Below are 13724 nucleotides of genomic sequence, written 5' to 3' on the forward strand. Positions count from 1 at the left end.
CCCTCCACTGCACCACACAAAGACAAAAGTCAAAGATCCTCAATATAGCCTTGAAAAGACTATCAGGGCAAGTTTTGTTAGCGAGCATCTACGAAGGTCAGCACAGAACACGAAGGGGATAGGAGGACCAACACTACACCCAGCCACCTTTGTCTCCCCAGTGCTGATGCTTTACACGCACCGAGTACTCATTTAAGGCTGAATTCATCTAAGGGAGCCCCAGGACCGGTTTAGATATTCGTCACCGGTGTTGGCCATAAGCAGCAATCGAACTTGGGTTGCCAGGTTAATAGTGCAGCACGCTAACCAGCTAAACTACTGCTGTTCGTCGTGACCGGGAATGGAACTTAGGCCATCAGGGTCGTGCCACTACACACTAACACTGCACAACCGTTCTCTAGTGACATACAGACATACGCTAGCACAGAAGATGCACAGAGATACAGACTGAAGAATACACACGTGAACACACACACCCACACACGCGCAATAATATACAGGGCCACACACCTGTTGCAACCGCTGACACACAAGACATACGCATGCAGACAGGCAAATAAAGACACGTTAACAGAGACACAGGAATGAATACACACACATATGAATGGAAATGCACGCAATTGAACACAGACATAGACACAAAGATAGTGAAATAAATAATACGCACATACACGCAGCAGCCAAAGAAGGGTCATTGCTTAAAAATCACCTATTATGTAAGTTTTACTTTTAGGACAATGTTACTGAAAAGTATTTTGTTATTTTTGCTTGTGCCCCACTGTAAATGCAGTCAGGACATTATTTGTTATGTCACTAAATTATGTTTAATTTGTACACAGAACATGGCAATTATTTGTATGATTACTACTCAAATTATGAGTGTGATATTAAAAAACAGCACAGTATTTTTTTCATGTCAATATAATGAAATCTACTCGTGACAGGCTAGGTGTACACATCACTGTCACGAATAAAAAAATATAATCCATATCATGAGCTTTGCCGATATAACCAGCACAACTAAGTGTGAGCTACCTTCAGTACCGTGCCTTGTGATTGGCTGCCTGTCGTCCAATGATAAGCCATCGTGAGGACAGAAGAGAGGATTTTCCAATCGCTGTCAAAACACAGAAGAAAATTGATTGAACAATCAGTGCCACACTAGGGTGGGCATACAAATGATACCATTAATGTCACCTTTGGGGGATTGAAACATCTAGAATGTACTTTCAGGGTCAGGCCATGAACCAACAATCACACAGGGGTGTCAACCTACACAACAATCGGAACATTATTCACACTCTAAGGACGGACATGAACTGAGCTCCTCATTGTCACGACGGTTTGGGGACGTGGAATTTAAAAAAAGAACCACAAATGAGAGTTCTGTGCCGAATGAGAAAATGAGATGTAGAGTTGATAATCGCAAGTAAAGAGGGAATTTGTGTGATGAGTTTTGGTCTCTGGTCACCTCTGTCCGGGTGATGAATATTCTCGATGGAGCCTTGATGGGCGTTTCGCTCTGCGGGAACAGCAGCAAAGATTATTAAACAAACGCAACCTTTACTGCAACGAGTCATTATTTTTGCAGTCACTTGTGCCTAGTTGTGACCATCAACTCGCTACATTTGTGAACGTCGTTTAACCACGGGTGGCTGAAACTCCCAAGATCCAAAACCTAGGATCTTAGCCGGGTGGTGTTGGTGGCAAAGTCCTGTAACCCAGCACTATGGAGGCAACAAGGGTGGGTGGATCACACAAATGTTGTTAAACTCCCTTCCCATTGCTTTTCAGGTGTCATAGCATGGCCTGCTAGAAGGGGGTACAGCAAAGGTTGACTTCATCTATTCGTTCTGTATGGGATTGACTGTTGCCTCCTCGCATGTGTGGGTTTTCTCCAGGAACTCCGGTTCCCTCCCATATGTAAACACTCATTAATTGGTTGATAACACCTTCATATATAGACGACCACAAAGTTTGGGGGGAAATTTGGCACAGGCTCACCTCCTGGTAGCCTTTCCCGCTCGTCTGTGGTTCCTCCTCACGCCTCTGAGTCGTTCTCTCGCTTCGAGTGAGCGAATAATGTGCAGTGTCACAAGTTAAAAAAAAATATTATTGAAGCAGTGCCGGATCATTGTGTTTGACCCAGTATTGGCCCCAGGAGCCACCCAGTCACCACCTATATTAAATCCATACTCTTTGGTTCTTTCGGTAAAGTCAGGTAGGTAGAAAAACAATAGATCACGACGTTTCGATCGCAACACAAGCAATCGTCATCAGGTGGGACAACCACACCAACTGCTGTCTTCAGCAGTTGGTGAGGTTGTCCCACTGCTGTCTTCAGCAGTTGGTGTGGTTGTCCCACCTGATGACGATTACTTGTGTTGCGATCGAAACGTCGTGATCTATTATTTTGATACCTACGTGGCTTTACCGAAAGAACCAAAGAGTATGGATTCCTGCAGTCACGAAAGCTTCAAATCAAGATTATATTAAATGTTTTATTATATTTATTTATGAACATTCTGCCTCTGACCACTCGCTATCCCTCTCTCCCTATAACTTTCAGTCTCTGTCTCCCACTCTCTTTTGTCTCTGTTCTCGTTCTCCGACTCTCTTGCCCTATCTATCCTTCATCCGTATCTCAACCCTGGCCGTCCATTATGAACCCCTCGCTGCTCCACCGAGCCGCCTCCGCTTCTGCGCTCACCTTGATGAGCGGGACGAGGCGTGCCTGCTTGATGAGCTGCCACAGCTCATTGGCGTTCTGCCTCACGAGGGGCGGCACCGGATTGCAGCACGCGAGCACGCCCTGCAGCTCCCTGCGTCGGCAACGGCGATGTCAACATGTTAGAGCAGCGACACACGTCACAACACAACGCCAGAGCAATGCAACATCACGGCAAAACCACGTCACAGCAACAACACCATCTCACAGAAACAGCACAACGTTACAACAAGCCAGCACTCCCCCTCTGTCTTGCATCAAACAGCAATGGCGTGGACTAGGGTGCATATAGCCGTTGATACTGGCAAAAGCATAGCCGTTCAAGATGGCGTACATATATCCTATTCATGCTGGTGTACATACGTATATTGTTCATTCTGGCGTATGTGCGTATAGGCAGCTCAGGAAAGTCTATGGATGTATAGCCTAATAAAGTATTACAGCTTTCGTGACTGCATAAAATTACTCATTGGTTTTTTTCGGTAAAGTCACGTATGTAGAAATACAATAAATAATATGATAATATAATTTTATTGTATTTCTACATATGTGACTTTACCGAAAAAAACAATGAGTATGTATAGACTGTTCATCCTGGCGTACGTATGTATATTGTGTTCAGGCTGGCATACGTACGTAAAGCCTGTCTTGTCTGGCGTACGTATATATAGCCTGGTCATTATCAGGATCATACTAACCAATGCTATTACCACAATGCAACCTTCATCATCACCATCATACTATCACCATATCCATATCATCACCAGCATCCAGATCACCATCCACATCAAAACATTATGAGTGGCACCACCATCACCACTATCACTACCACTCTCACTACTAACAGCACAATCATCAGCCACCACCACTATTGCCAACAACAAGAACAGGCGCCATATGCCAATAAGTGTTGGTGACATCACCACGGCGGTTGTCTCAGGCCAGGTGCACTCCGAATCCACGTGCAATGTCGAAGGCTCGCTAACAGGAGCTCACGGAACAGAGCCAGGTCCCATGGGTTGACTGACTGCAATGACTGGGGCAGATGCACCAGCTGTGCACGCGACTGTGCCAACTTGTTGCATTTTAGCCGCCCGGCACTCCGCTCTTTATTGTGAGCATCGCTCTTCTGACCTTCGTTGTTGTTGGAGGGCGAATATTACCACCACTGTCAATACCATCATGGGTATCACTCGCACCACCATCCCAACTGTCCCTGCCACCACCGTGCGCGGCTTACCGAGGCATCTCCTCTGCGATCTTCATGAGCATATGGTTTGGGAGGACTTATCTGTGACAGCAACAGCACAACACACACCGGTCAGGCCAGGGCACTATGCACATCTCAGCAATAACAATAATCACACAGGCCGTACAGGCCCAACAACGCAACAGCGACAGTAATCGTACTACGCAACCATTGACCTACGGCACTTGAATGTGCAGTTTCTACAACTGGTTCAGGATCGCGATCAGGTAAATTAAAAAGTGCTGCGTCGTACACCCCAGTGTTTTACTGTGCTATATTATAAAACACCCGTGTATCGATATTTCCATTTTAATGTGTTATGGTCAAAACGTCGTGATAACTTTTATTGTTTTATATATATTTTATTATTTCCCTTCAACGTGACTTTACCGAAAGAGCTAATAATATGAATTACTGCAGTCACGAAAGTTTTAAATCAAAATTTAGACTGTGTGTTGTTTTGGTGCGGTCTTGGATCGTTTTTGTTGTTGTTTTGCTGCCTTGCCCTAAAGTGCATTGAGTGTTAAAAAATCTACAGTAAATCATGTAATTATGCAATTTTTACTTATATGCTTTATATTCATACATTTGTCGCTACTCTGGACATCTGTGATAAAGAGTTCATAGCTCATCGGATTCCTCCAGTCTAAATAAATATTCTGATAAGTCAAGATAAATATTTTGAACGCTGTGGTGTTGTTCCGTTTGCTGTGTTATTCTACGCTGTCGGAAAGTCCCGTGCTTTGCTGCACTATGCTATGCAGTGCAGTACACGGCTATTTCAGCGCCGCGGGCGCTCTCACCCCGTGCTCTCGTCCTCGGTGCGTGCCGTGCGGTCGCGCCAGGCGTACAGGAGCCGGGCGGCGCTGCTCTGCTGCACATCCAGTGGCTGTTTGTGCTTGTGCAGCAGCTCCAGGTAGGAGTCCTCGGTGAACACCGGCTTGTGGTAGCGCTGAGACACACACACACGCACACAGGGAGAGAGAGGGAGATGGAACCATGCAAGTAGTGACAGCGGCAGCAATAATTACCAGGGTTGTTAAAACGATCATCGGTTAACTGGTAATTGTTTTCAGCATCAATTACCAGTTCTGAAAGTCGGTAACCAATGTTTCCAGTGGGAATTTTTATCGCGAATGCACTAATTAGGATGCATGAACATTAAAACGGTACGGCGGGCCCGAGTCACCACATTGAACATAAATTGGCATTTTGCGACCCCCTCCACTGCCACTGTGTAGCATATTATTACGTTCCAGGGACTCTATGAGATGATAGGACAATAGTCTACACACATTACACCATGAACTATATCACTTCGTTGATCTAGTTAAAAAGATAAATATATTCTTTGATTATTGCTCGAGGCCTTTTAAGGGAATAAACAATATTTTTGGAGGGGTGGGAAAACTTTCCCGATCAAGAGTGAGAGTGGTGGATTTGCTTACAAAGATAGGCTTGTAACTTGCTCACTGGTGGAGCCAGTGGGGGGTGGGGTGTCACGTGCCCCCCCAATGATCCGATCGAAATCCCTAATTTAGATCGGATCATTGGGGTTTATTGGTAATAAATCGGCATTTTGCGACCCTCACTGCCACTTTGTAGCATATTATTACGTGCCAGGGACTCTATGAGATGATAGGACAATAGTCTGAGTCCATAATTGGTAATAAGTAATGGCTAAGCAGTTTCAGCGACTCGCAGAATTGTGCGCAGTCGCGATGCCGACCACACAACGCGGTTCGAATTCGATCCTCGATCGATGGCTGCGCCATCGCCGCACACGCGTCAAATAAAAACCAAGGGACAAGTCCTTACTTACTAACACTACCTTTTTTCATTGCTGGAGGGGTTGCCCCCCTCCCCACCTGAAAATCCTGGCTCAGCCATTGCCCACCACTCACCTTGAGTGCCACAGTTCGGCTCTGGTCCCACACAAGCTGCAGGAGGTTGGGTCGGCCCAGCGCCTTGGTGAGCAGGTCGGCGCGGACGCGGTCGTACACGTACAGCAGGTAGTGCGTGTCGGCACGCGCATAGTGCAGCATGTCTGGCAGGAGAGGCCTGTGTGTGTGCGTGCATACGTGGATGTGTGCAAGTGTTGGTGTGCGTGTGTATGCAATTGTGAGTGTGTATGTGTTTGTGTGTGAGTGTGTGCATGCGAGTGTGTATGAGACGCAGATGTTAATGTACCGCAACATTTATCTGTTGACCCATGTTTCATTTCCGGTGAAGGATAACATCATTTGGGAGTGATATAAAAACCAGTATTGGACCTCCCCCAAGACTGACTGGGCCTTAAATGAGTACCTAGTATAAGATATGAACATCAGCACTGGGGAAGCAAAGGAGGTCAGGCATGATGCTAACCACATTACCCTCTCAAACATTGTGCCAGCCTTAATAGGGGCTCGCTAAGATAACTTGAGTGGGGAGGGGGGGGTGAAAGTGCTTCATATGTACTGTTCTACGAACCCAGTGATGGGACTTCAATTCCTCACCCTGGCCAACTAGATTCAGCAGTCTATTCAGGCGACACAAGGGATCTTTGTCCTTGTGTGTGAATGTGTAAGCAGTAGAGTAGCGGCTAGCACCCTGTGCTATGAACCTGGTGAAACGAGTTCGATTTCTACTCACGGCCAACACCTGTGACAATTATCTGAACTGGTCCCGGCCCTCCACTAGCTCGACTCAGCCTCAAATGAGTACCTGGTGTAGCGGTGTGTAAACATAACCACTGGGGAGACAAAGGCGGCCGTGCATGGTACTGGCCACCCACCCCCTCCTGTGTCGTGCTGGCCTTCACAGGTGTCTGTTAATAGCACTTTCCCCAACAATTAGTTGAGGCTATACAGGGGATCTTTGCCTTTGTTTGTGTACGTGTGTACAAGTTAGCCCGTGCATGCGCGCGCGTATGCAGAGGTTCGAGCAAGTGCGGCGTGCGTACCGGATGCGCCAGTCAGCCAGCTGGTACTGCTTGTCGGTAGACAGGCTGCAGTAGTGCATGAGGAGGTGGGCGAGCGAGTTTCTGGCGAGGCCGAGGGAGCGCGCCGCTGGGTGCGTGTCGAACAGGCCCACCACGTACAGGCCCAGGTCACGTTGCAGCCACTCAATGTCCGAGTCCGCTCCGTGGAAAACCTGCGCCCCCGCCACACCGCAGCGTCAATCACCACGTCACCGTGGCAATCACTGCGCCACTGCGTCGCCGCGTCAAGCACCACGCCTCTCACGTGGCCGGTGCTCAAGATATGGTTACAACGTCCCTAGTAACCATCGTCGCCGCCGCCGCTGTCAACAAGGCATGGCTGCAGCCAGCCCCCCTTAATTGCTTCCTTTCTCTATTTCCCTTGCTCGGTCCGACCTGCTCCCTCCTATTCTTTGGTCCTTTCGGGAAAGTCACCACCACGTAGAAGGGAAGCAATAAAATAATAAAAATATATAAAACAATACAATTCTCACGACGTTTCGACTGCAACACAAGCAATCATCATCAGGTGTGAAAACCACAGAAAGAATTTTATTGTTTTATATTTTTTATATTTTATTGTTGCCCTTCTACGTGACTTTACCAAAAGAACCAAGAATATCAATCCCTGCAGTCACGAAAGCTTTAAATAAATAAAAATTCTGCTCCCCCCTGTTCTCCCCATGTAATTCTGCGCCCCGAGATGTTTGTTACGCTTTAGGTGCAATACAAGTGCAATTTATTGTTGTAAACATTCACCCAATGGCATTCATATCGAGTGTGCAGGCAGTGCAATGATACATTGGCAGGAAGCTGGAGGGACCCAGGCGTCGTGCTACAAAGTCGGCGAGGGAGAGGGATGTCTCTCTCCTTGTTTTGCTGTCTCACTCGATTATTTTGTTTATGCATGTCTACGTGCACGCGTGCCTCTCATCTTGACAATGTTGGGGTTGGTGAAGGCCTCGTTGAGGATGTACAGGTCGTCGCGCAGCATCAGTGTGTCGATAATGAAGTCCTCTTCGCGCGTCGAGATTTGCATGAGGCAGGTGATGCCCAGGAAGGAACGGTATGGGTGATGCTACGGGGCCACGCACAGGAATAGCCGCTCAACGGTGGGCGGACAAACAAGAGTAGAAGAGGCAGATAGGCGGTCGAGAGGGACGAAAGCAAACACAGATCCCCTATAGAGCTTTAACAGACTGTTGGGACAAGTGCTGTTAGAGAGCACCTATGAAGGCCGAAACGGCACACGAGGGGTTGGGTGGCCAGCACCACGCCCGGCCGCCTTTGTCTCCCAAGCGGCAATGTTTTTAAACATCGCACCAGGTACTCAATTGAGGCCGAGTCAAACTCGGGGAGGGCCAGGACCGGTTCAGAAAATTGTGCTCTCGCACAGTCGGTACGGCGACCGGCTCCTCTTGAGGGCGCTCCACCTTCATCTTCTTCTCCGCTGCAGACACGGGGATCCGTCACTCATGGCGAGTGCGTGCAGTAGTGTGCTGGTTAATGCACTGCAAACCCAGTGAACTGATTTCAATTCCCGCTTGCGATCAACAGCAATGGCAAATATTTGATCAAGTCCTGGGCCTCCCCGAGGTCGACGGAGTCTTAAATGAGTACCGGGCACGATGTGTAATCATCAGTGCTGGGGAAACAAAGGCAGCCGAGCCTGGTGTTGACTACCCACCCCTCGTGTAATCCTGGATCTTCAGAGATGCTTGCTAACAGCACTTGCCCCAAGTCTGTTAAAGGTGAAACGATTTTTGTTTTTGTCGTATGTGTGTGTGAGCAACGCCTCGACTTCTGTACATGTCTGCATGTGTGTGTGTGCACATGCACGTGCAAGTGTTTGCGACTGCTGGATTCGTGCATGTCTCTGTGTTCATGATGTGTGTGTGTGCCTTCACCGTGTTTGGCTTTTGCAGGCTGTGCAGAGCTCTTCTTTGGTTTCTCTAGCGCTTTCATCAGTTTCCAGCGACTACAGATCTACAGAGACGGATGAGATAGCACTCAACGGGTTCTCATCACTCACTCAGTCAACTACTTAAACACTCATTCACTTACTCAGCCACTCAGGTACTCGTTCAACGATCCAACCAATCATGCGCTCAACTACACTCTCTCACCTACCCACGCACTCACTCAACCATTCATTCACCCACTCATCTGCTCAAACATGAACTCAAATAACCACATTAATCACCAAACCACTAAAATTCCTCACTCAGAACCCATCCGCACGTGTGCACAAGTGGTTTGTGAAATGGAATGATGGAGAAAATGATGATGGAGATGATGATGTGAGCAAGATGTTAGCACACAACAATCACGTGTTACCTCAAACACTTTTGAGTTAGGATCCAATTTCTTTTCTTGAAATGGCAGAGATTTCCCGTCACTGGATGGTAGATACTGCAAGCACAAGCACATGAACAGATGCACAAGCGAACTTTTTATTTTCAACCACTTCCTCGAGTCCCCACGTCTTCGTGTTTCCAGGATTTCTGCATCAAGGAAGACCGTTTTATCCAAATCCTAAGTGACCCCGTGTCACGTGTGACCCTGTGCTAATATTGTGTCTCTATGCCTCCTATCTGTCTCTCATTTACCATGCCTCCTGTGTGTTCCCCACGTCCCTAAGTCGCTTGTATCACTGCATTGTCTTGGTGTCCTTGTAATTCCCGTGTCTCAAAGTCCATGCATCTCCATGCCACTCAACTACCCCTGTGCCTCCACATGTCCCTGTCTCCCCATGTCTCACCATGCCAAAGGGGTTGACGAACGTCTGCAGGACACGCGCTGCCTTCATCTGGGACGTGGAGCTCTGAGCAGTGCGAGCCTCGTTCTGCTGCTCTTCGCTGTCCTGCACACCGCAAGCAGAGCGCAGAGCGCTACAGCACATCGCAGCGCACTACAGCAACATGACAGCAATTTCAGCACAGCTCAGAATGCGACAGCACACAAGAGAACGCACAGAACGCCCCAGCACATGATGGCTAACACAGCAAACACAGCACGGTACAGAAAGCTACAGCACACGAGATCACACACACAGTGCTTTCGCCAGCGGTGTGGGAAATGAGACATGGGTTGGTTGTGGTCGTGTGACGATGTTGGGCTCACGTCAAACAGGGTGAGGACCGGGCGCATGGCAGGCACCGCCCTCCGTGCTCCCTCCACTGCACCACACAAAGACAAAAGTCAAAGATCCTCAATATAGCCTTGAAAAGACTTTTAGGGCAAGTGCTGTTAGCGAGCATCTACGAAGGTCAGCACGGAACACGAAGGGGATGGGAGGACCAAAACTACACCCAGCCACCTTTGTCTCCCCAGTGCTGATGCTTTACATGCACTGAGTACTCATTTAAGGCTGAATTAATCTAAGGGAGCCCCAGGACCGTTTTAGATATTCGTCACCAGTGTTGGCCATAAGCAGCAATCGAACTTGGGTCGCCAGGTTAATAGTGCAGCACGCTAACCAACTAAACTACTGCTGTTCGTCGTGACCGGGAATGGAACTTAGGCCATCAGGAACGTGCCACTACGCACTACCACTGCACAACCGTTCTCTAGTGACATACAGACATACGCTCGCTAGCACAGAAGATGCACAGAGATACAGACTGAACAATACACACGTGAAGACACACACCCACACACGCGCAATAATATACAGGGCCACACACCTGTTGCAACCGCTGACACACAAGACATACGCATGCAGACAGGCAAATAAAGACACGTTAACAGAGACACAGGAATGAATACACACATATGAATGGAAATGCACGCAATTGAACACAGACATAGACACAAAGTGAAATAAATAATACGCACATACACGCAGCAGCCAAAGAAGGGTCATTGCTTAAAACATCACCTATTATGTAAGTTTTACTTTTAGGACAATGTTACTGAAAAGTATTTTGTTATTTTTGCTTGTGCCCCACTGTAAATGCAGTCAGGACATTACTTGTTATTTATTTCACTAAATTACGTTTAATTTGTACACAGAACATGGCAATTATTTGTATGATTACTACTCAAATTATGAGTGTGATATTCAAAAACAGCACAGTATTTTTTTCATGTCAATATAATGAAATCTACTCGTGACAGGCTAGGTGTTCTCATCAACTGTCACGAAAAAAAATATATAATCCATATCATGAGCTTTGCCGATATAACCAGCACAACTAAGTGTGAGCTACCTTCAGTACCGTGCCTTGTGATTGGCTGCCTGTCGTCCAATGATAAGCCATCATGAGGACAGAAGAGAGGGTTTTCCAATCGCTGTCAAAATACAGAAGAAAATTGATTGAACAATCAGTGCCACACTAGGGTGGGCATACAAATGATACCATTAAGCTCACCTTTGGGGGATTGAAACATCTAGATTGTACTGTCTGGGTCAGGCCATGAACCAACAAAATCACACAGGGGTGTCAACCTACACAACAATCGGAACATTATTCACACGCTAAGGACGGACATGAACTGAGCTCCTCATTGTCACGACGGTTTAGGGACGTGGAATAAAAAAAAAAGAACCACAAATGAAGAGTTCTGTGCCAGATAATGAAAATGAGATGTACAGTTGATAATCGCAAGTAAAGAGGGCATTTGTGTGATGAGTTTTGGTCTCTGGTCACCTCTGTCCGGGTGATGAATGTTCTTGATGGAGCCTTGATGGGCGTTTCGCTCTGCGGGAACAGCAGCAATGATTATTAAACAAACGCAACCTTTACTGCAACGAGTCATTACTTTTGCAGTCACTTGTGCCTGGTTGTGACCATCAACTCGCTACATTTGTGAACGTCGTTTAACCACGGGTGGCTGAAACTCCCAAGATCCAAAACCTAGGATCTTAGCCAGGTGGTGTTGGTGGCGAAGTCCTTTAACCCAGCACTATGGAGGCAACAAGGGTGGGTGGATCACACAAATGTTGTTAAACTCCCTTCCCGTTGCTTTTCAGGTGTCATATCATGGCCTGCTAGAAGGGGGTACAGCAAAGGTTGACTTCATCTATTCGTTCTGTATGGGATCGACTGTTGCCTCCTCGCATGTGTGGGTTTTCTCCAGGAACTCCGGTTCCCTCCCATATGTAAACACTCATTAATTGGTTGATAACACCTTCATATAAAGACGACCACAAAGCTTGGGGGGAAATTTGGCAGGCTCACCGCCTGGTAGCCTTTCCCGCTCGTCTGTGGTTCCCCCTCACGCCTCTGAGTCGTTCTCTCGCTTCGAGTGAGCGAATAATGTGCAGTGTGTCACAAATTAAAAAATTATTATTGAAGCAGTGCCGGATCATTGTGTTTGACCCAGTATTGGCCCCAGGAGCCACCCAGTCACCACCTATATTAAATCCATACTCTTTGGTTCTTTCGGTAAAGTCAGGTAGGTAGAACAATAATAGATCACGACGTTTCGATCGCAACACAAGCAATCGTCATCAGGTGGGACAACCACACCAACTGCTGTCTTCAGCAGTTGGTGTGGTTGTCCCACTGCTGTCTTCAGCAGTTGGTGTGGTTGTCCCACCTGATGACGATTGCTTGTGTTGCGATCGAAACGTCGTGATCTAATATTTTTCTACCTACGTGACTTTACCGAAAGAACCAAAGAGTATGGATTCCTGCAGTCACGAAAGCTTCAAATCAAGATTATATTAAATGTTTGATTATATTTATTTATGAACATTCTGCCTCTGACCACTCGCTATCCCTCTCCCCCTATGACTTTCAGTCTCTGTCTCCCACTCTCTTTTGTCGCTGTTCTCGTTCTCCGACTCTCTTGCCCTATCTATCCTTCATCCGTATCTCAACTCTGGCCGTCCATTATGAACCCCCCGCTGCTCCACCGAGCCGCCTCCGCTTCTGCGCTCCCCTTAATGAGCGGGACGAGGCGTGCCTGCTTGACGAGCTGTCACAGCTCATGGCGTTCTGTCTCACGAGGGGCGGCACCGGATTGCAGCACGCGAGCACGCCCAGCAGCTCCCTGCGTCGGCAACGACGGGACACGACGGCAACGACGATGTCAACATGTTAGAGCAACGACAGTCACAACACAATGCCAGAGCAATGCAACATCACGGCAAAACCACGTCACAGCAACAACACAATCTGACAGAAACAGCACAACGTTACAACAAGCCAGCACACTCTCTCTATCTTGCATCAAACAGCAATGGCGTGGACTAGGGTGCATATAGCCGTTGATACTGGCAAAAGCATATCCGTTCAAGATGGCGTACATATATCCTATTCATGCTGGTGTACATACGTATATTGTTCATTCTGGCGTACGTGCGCATAGGCAGCTCAGGTTAGTCTATGTATAGCCTGTTCATCCTGGCGTACGTATGTATATTGTCTTCAGGCTGGCATACGTACATAAAGCCTGTCTTGTCTGGCGTACGTATATATAGCCTGAACATTATCAGGATCATACTAACCAATGCTAGTACCACAATGCAAACTTCATCAACACCATCATACTATCACCATATCCATATCATCACCAGCATCCAGATCACCATCCACATCAAAACATTATGAGTGGCACCACCATCAACACTATCACTACCACTCTCACTACTACCAGCACAATCATCAGCCACCACCACTATTACCAACAACAAGAACAGGCACCATATGCCAATAAGTGGCGGTGACATCACCACGGCGGTTGTCCCAGGCCAGGTGCACTCCGAAGCCACGTGCAGTGTCGAAGGCTCGCTAACAGGAGCTCACGGAACAGAGCCAGGTGCCATGGGTTGACTG

General features: G+C 47.5%; 1 long non-coding RNA gene across 1 annotated transcript; it reads right to left on the reverse strand.

Moving 5' to 3' along the window:
• Positions 1-9928: 9928 nt before the first annotated feature.
• LOC142930983 (uncharacterized) lies at positions 9929-12934 on the reverse strand. The gene is made up of 4 exons (XR_012946978.1): positions 12853-12934; positions 11592-11642; positions 11151-11232; positions 9929-10118 (listed from the first exon to the last, which is right to left on the reverse strand). It is a non-coding gene; the product is annotated as an uncharacterized LOC142930983 (long non-coding RNA).
• Positions 12935-13724: the final 790 nt, after the last annotated feature.

Source organism: Petromyzon marinus, chromosome 46 (genome assembly GCF_048934315.1).
Source record: "Petromyzon marinus isolate PM22_M1 ecotype Great Lakes invasive population chromosome 46, UKy_Petmar_22M1.pri1.0, whole genome shotgun sequence".
NCBI classification, from domain to species: domain Eukaryota; kingdom Metazoa; phylum Chordata; class Hyperoartia; order Petromyzontiformes; family Petromyzontidae; genus Petromyzon; species Petromyzon marinus.